This window comes from Pinus tabuliformis, chromosome 6 (genome assembly GCF_031772625.1).
Source record: "Pinus tabuliformis cultivar Carrire ecotype Pingquan chromosome 6, CPIR1, whole genome shotgun sequence".
Taxonomy (NCBI): domain Eukaryota; kingdom Viridiplantae; phylum Streptophyta; class Pinopsida; order Pinales; family Pinaceae; genus Pinus; species Pinus tabuliformis.
Window position 1 is genome coordinate 1,984,977,290 of NC_142292.1, and position 6,226 is coordinate 1,984,983,515.

Sequence of the window (6,226 nt, forward strand, 5' to 3'; positions counted from 1 at the left end):
GTTCACTGAGCCATGAAAGCAACGCGGGCCTTGCTAGCAGGCCACATGTATCTTTCTAAACCTTAGATATTAAACTATTCTTACTTAAAACTATTTTTTTTTTTTTTTTTTAATTTTTAAATTTATTTATTTTTTTCCAGTAAGAAAATAGCTGTATACATATACAAAATAGATACCATACATATCATTCTCAAGATTATTGGAACCTTATAATCCATTTCTCATAAGAGGAGAAAGGGTGAGCTATCAAACTGAAATATATATTGACCATCAAAAAGATCATATCACCCTAAGTGCAAATATTCTTTAGTATCCAGGGGCAGAGGGAACATCTGCTTTTGTAAGACAAAATTGCATATATTGTTCAGAACAGCAAATCAAAAAGTGACATATACAGAAACAAAAAGAGACATATACAAACTTTGCAGAAAAAGAGGGAGGTTTAGATCTAACTTGGAAATAGGAAGTACCCCATGTCATATGTATTGTGCTTCTAGGTGATCTCTAAATACCATTTACTAGACATTCCAAGCAATCTTGTTTTGATAAACTATATACTTCCATGTTCTGGGATCTATTGATATGCTAGATTGTGGAACCTTCTTGAAGCTACCAAAGGAACTCTATCCTCTTCAGCCATCCTTGTAGCATAGGAGTGTTAATGGAGGCTTTACCCAATACTTGGTCAATAATGATCTTCGAGTCTCCATATATGTGCAAGTAAGGAAGATTAAGAAAGTTGTTGAACCACAAGAGGCCCCATAGAGCTATTGTCTCTGCCTTGTTGTTGGTGTCGTAGCCTTTGTTCCAGAAGATCCTGTAGGATAGTTCAGCTAACATAGTAATCCAAACACCACATGCACATGAACCCCTTTGTGTTGCTCCATAAAAAAAACCCATCGGATGTAAAAACTATGTGTTGTTATGCATGCGTGGGCTATTGCTGGGAAGAGTGGGTTGTAAAGAGAAAACTGAGAAATTAGATATGATTTTATTTGTGACCTTATGGAAATCCTCCATTGAGTTCTGAAAATGATACCTGTTACACGAGTTCTAGATGGCCCATAAAATAAATAGTGGAATGTCTCTCCAGGAGGACTTATGAGTGCTCCACCATTTTAGGGACTCCTTGATGGAGGAATGAAGGATATACTGAAAACCAAAACTTTTTGACAGTTTCTTCCATACCTGAACAGTATTTCGACAATGGAGGTAAATATGATTGTTGTTTTCATTGTCACTTTTACAAATAAAGCATATACCCTAGCCATGCCATTGTCTTTTCTGTAGTTCTCCCAGATCATATTCCTATTGTGGAAAACCAGCCATGAGAAGATGATGATTTTATTTGGAATTTTTTATTTCCAAAAGGAAAAAGGGAATTTTAGTTATGCTTGTAATGTCGTCAACCTGGAAAGAGTAGGATACGTATCTGCAACAATGATATTGTCAGCTGACATTTTTTCTTTCCAAGTGATTGAGTCTCAGGAACCAGTGCGGCAGATGCCGATGTGTTTGATAACAACTATAATCTTGTTCCACTCTAGAGCCATATGGCCATGAAGGCCAAGAGAGTGAGCCTCTTTATAAATGGGAGGTGGACCTTGCCAATCACTTATGGCTTGACCCCAAAAATAAATACAATTTCCATTTAGGTGATTTTTGATGTTCTCGGGGATGGAGCATTCCTCCATAGCAACAAGGATTGGGTCAATAGAAATGAGGATATAATTCCTAGTTTGAAATTTCCATGCAAGTTGTTGAAAGAAGATTTTATCCATCTTCTGAAAACTTTGCCAAATGGCAGATCCCTACGTGATGCCTATGGTGCCCTTTCTGTACCAAAACCTGAAATCTTTATCTTCGAGGTGTTTGTGCTTAATGATTTTACTCTAGGATCCATCCCCAAATAAACCCCTCCATAAAGATTTCATCAACAGTGCTCCACCAAATCTACGAAGATCCATAATCCCCCATCCACCCAATACCTTAGGGAAAGTAATGTTGGATAGTTTGGTTTAGTTCATTAACAATGGATGCAAGGATGTGATATAGATGACCCCAATAAACCCCAATTTGTGCTAATATTTCTTGGGTGAGGATGACTCTCCTCCCCAATGAAAGGCATCTAAACTCCCACCCAGATATCCTTTTGAAGAAACGGTCAATAATCCATTGCCAATCAACAGTTTTGTAACAACAAGTTTTTAAGAGATATCCAAGGTATTTCATTCCTTTTTGAACAGGCATTGCCTTGATGCAAAATAAAACTTCTATATATGTGATAACCCCCATGTTGCAATTTCCATGATATATTACAGATTTGCTATTCTTTATGTGAAATCTTGTAGCATTTGTAAATTTATTGAAAATATTAAAGAGACATAACCAAGAAACATGACATAGCATACCCAGGACCAGAATATCGTTAAAAAAAGGACTGTGGGAGATGCTGATGTTGTTTCCCATCTTCAGTGGTTAGAACTGTTCCTCCAGAACTACTCTTTTTATGTGTAGACTTAGGCTATCCATTACAAGAATGAAGAGAAGGGGGGAGAGTGAATATCCCTGCTGCAAACCTCAAGCAACCCAAAAATATTTTGTTGGATAAACATTTATTATGACAATGCAATTTACATTGTCCACACATGTCATTATCCAATCTATACATCTAGGTCTTAGTCCAATTTTGATAAGGATGAACCTAAGGAAGCCCTAATCAAGGCAGTGATATGCCTTCCTCAAGTCAATCTGGAAAATAGACGCATTTAGTTTCTTGGTGTGGATCGAATGCATACTCTCCTGTGTGTTTTCAATAGCATCGTGGATGAGCCTATTGTGGAGAAATCCATGTTGTTCTGGAGAGATATATCGCGAAAGAGTATTTCGCATTCTGCCTACAATAGTCTTTGAAATGATTTTGTATATAATGTTGCACAGGGAAATAGGCCTGAATTCCGAGAAATTTTTTGCATTGTTGTTCTTTGGAATGAGGGTGATATATGTAGAAGTGATGTGTTGATGTATTTTGCCCGTGGACCTGGATTCCTCCACCATGCTCAAAAGATCTTTTTTTAAAAGTTCAAAAAAATGTGTAAAGAGATAAATCATCCATCCATGACTTCCTTGTAGAACTCTTCATTTTGTTTGTCCTCATACATAGTGGGATAAGGCTCTATCCCCTAAATTAGATCCTTCGCCACTCTATTATCATTTCTGTCATATTCCTTCTGAAAATAATGAACATCATCATTACAAATACCTTCTTGTGTTTGATGAATTTGGCCATCCTCATCCATAATCTCCTAGATGGAGTTTATGTTGCGCGATGTTTACATACTGGTGAAAGAATTTAGTATTGTGGTCGCCCTCCTTTATCTAGGTTGCCCTTCTTTTCAATCTCCATGAAGATTCCTCAATAGAAAGAATGTTCTTCTTACGGAGTTCAATTGCATGTATTCGGAGCTAAATATTCACAGGAAGGAAGTGGGAGGAAATTTTAGGTAGGATCCGATCCATTTCATTTTGTATATCAACGAGTTCTTTCTTGAGGTCCTTTTGCTTCTGTTTCTGCCAAAGCTTGACATTCCCACGGAGGGAATCCAACTTGTCAAGGAGATTAATCATGGGGGAAGTATCAGGAAGAGTTTGTCGACCCTAGGTTTCCAGAACAAGCTTAGTAAAATCAGGATCTTCCAACCAGGATCAATTGAATTTAAAGGGAATGCCCATACGGATGCCTATTTTCCTCCATTGTAGCGAGATAGGCTTGTGGTCAGAAATGAAGTTACTGATGGTTCCAGCGTGAACATCCCCAAGTTGCTCTAACAACTGTTCATGGATTAGAAAGTGATCCAGTCTCTTGGCCACATATGCCATTCCAGTACGACCATTATCCCATGTTGGGGCAATTTTTGTTGGGCATATGTCCACAAAATTATGCATGAGGATAGTATCTTGAATAAATTCGACCAAAGGGTCTATTTTCTTGCAGTGGCCCCATTCTTCATCATGAATTATGGTACAATTCAGGTCACCCGCAATAATAAGAGAAACCAATTCCATCAGAGGAGAAAAGACGATCCTGAAAAATGAATCGGTCTTTATAGGGGGCATAAATATTGAGAATGTGAACATGGCCAGGCATTCTGCGAAAGCTGGCTTCTAGCAGAATACCTACAAAACACCAAAAGGCTTTTATAGAAACCCAAGAAGGATCCCATAAAGCCACAAGGCCCCTAGAGAGACCTGAAGAAGCAGTTGCAGAAATGTACCAAGTCGGGAACATTTTCCGAAAGTATAGAACAACCTATGTGACATTATGCATAGATTCTTGTATGAGAATGATATATGGGTGAAGAGAGAAGAGTAGGTTCTTGAGAGCTAAATATTTTGGGCCAGCCCCTAGACCCCGTTTGTTTAGGGATATGATGCGGGTCATGGGAGCAGATCATCGGGCTGCCGTGCTCTAAGGGCCCCAGAGGAAGAAAAATCTGCAATTGGAACATCAACAAGGGAATGGTCCATTGGAGAGGTGGATGAGATATTTTTATTTCACCCCTGGAAATGTCGGCTACCTCGGTTTTTCTTCCGACGGACAGTAATGTTGCCTGCCGAGGTAGGGTTGATGTGTGGGGAGGTAGACAGAGTGAACTATTCTTTCGCCTTTTACCTAAAACCATACTCCCTTTGGTGGTAGCCCCTTAATTTCTCATTCTATTTGTTTGTTTGTCTAGTTCATTTGAGCAATGGAAGCCAATGTCTAAGTTAACCTTAGTTCCATGGTCAACCATTTCTTCACTCACCCAAGTAGCAGTTCAGATTCACGGTGGGCTTGGGAACATGAGCTTAATGTACTCTAGACTTCATCTGATAGACACAAATCAAGGTGTGAAATTAGTTATTGGTTGGCTAAAGAAAATGGTACTAATGAAACGATTTTGAGACCTCCAAAATGCATCGAGATAACTAGTTTCTTATTTATAAGTCAAACAATGTGGTTTCTAGAGTTGGGCTTCAACCAAGGTGAGAACATTGTTGTAGATAAAGGTTGCGATAATTATGATCATATTATTTGTTGGCTAATGCAAATGGTATTAACACCCAGGTAACTAGTTTTCTTATTTCTACATCAAACGATGTGGTTTCTAGAGCTAAGTGAAGAGTTGGACTTCAACCAAGGTGAGAACATTGTTGTAGATAAAGGCCTGGCCTTATTAAACCATTGTTTTTTTTTCCTTTGTGGTTCAGTTCTTTTATCGTCATAAGGGTAACTTTTTCAAGGGTTTTGTTAGTATTTCTGTTAGATAATGGCCGCAAATCCTATTCGTTATTGTCTTCTACAATGTTTTAGTTGTTGAAATTTCTTTCTTGCTAAAAGAAATATTTGTTAAAAAAATTGCATAAAAATGTAAGCACTCTCGCTCCAGCTGCTACTTCCACAAATTCATTATTATCATAACCTCAAACTTGGTCTGTTGTATTAGTATTAGCAAGGGCAGTGGAGAGGCCTATTGGCTTGGCATCTAGGCTTATTGGGTCATATAGCTAGTTAGAACAAATCATCCAATTGTTTTGATCAATGTTAATGCCATACTTCGTAGGGTTGATATTTCTTTACAAGATTAATATGGATTTTGGTCACAACTTTCCTGTGTGTCACAACTTCCTGGAATCTCTTGTAAGAGATGCGTGGTGTATTTTCTCTGGGAAATGAATATACCAGAGTTTGAACAAAAATTGTATGTGTTAACTAGGATTTTTTTATATTATTTATTTTTAGAGATTTTGAAAGAATTTGTTTTTATATAAAAGAAAATTTAATTAATTTTTTATTTTATTTTTAAAACTACTACCTTATTAAATTTGCCTCAATAGGGATGGATATAATCCATGCTCACAACTTCCCTCCTAAGAGATCCATGGTGTATTTTTTGGGAAATGAATATACCACACTTTCAACTTGTATGTGTTAATTGAGATATTTTTATATTATTCTTTTAGAGATTTTCTCTTTGAGAGAATTTGATTTTTATATAACTTTTTCCAATAATTGATTTTTATTTTTATTGTTATAACCACTAGAACATACATTTTTAGGGTCACGATATTACTTTAGGGGAAATGAATTTAAATGATATTTTTGTAATTTTTGAGTAAATTTTTTGAGAAATTGTATAGATAAAAAATTACCAAAAAAAAATGGCAAAATCATAATTCCAATACA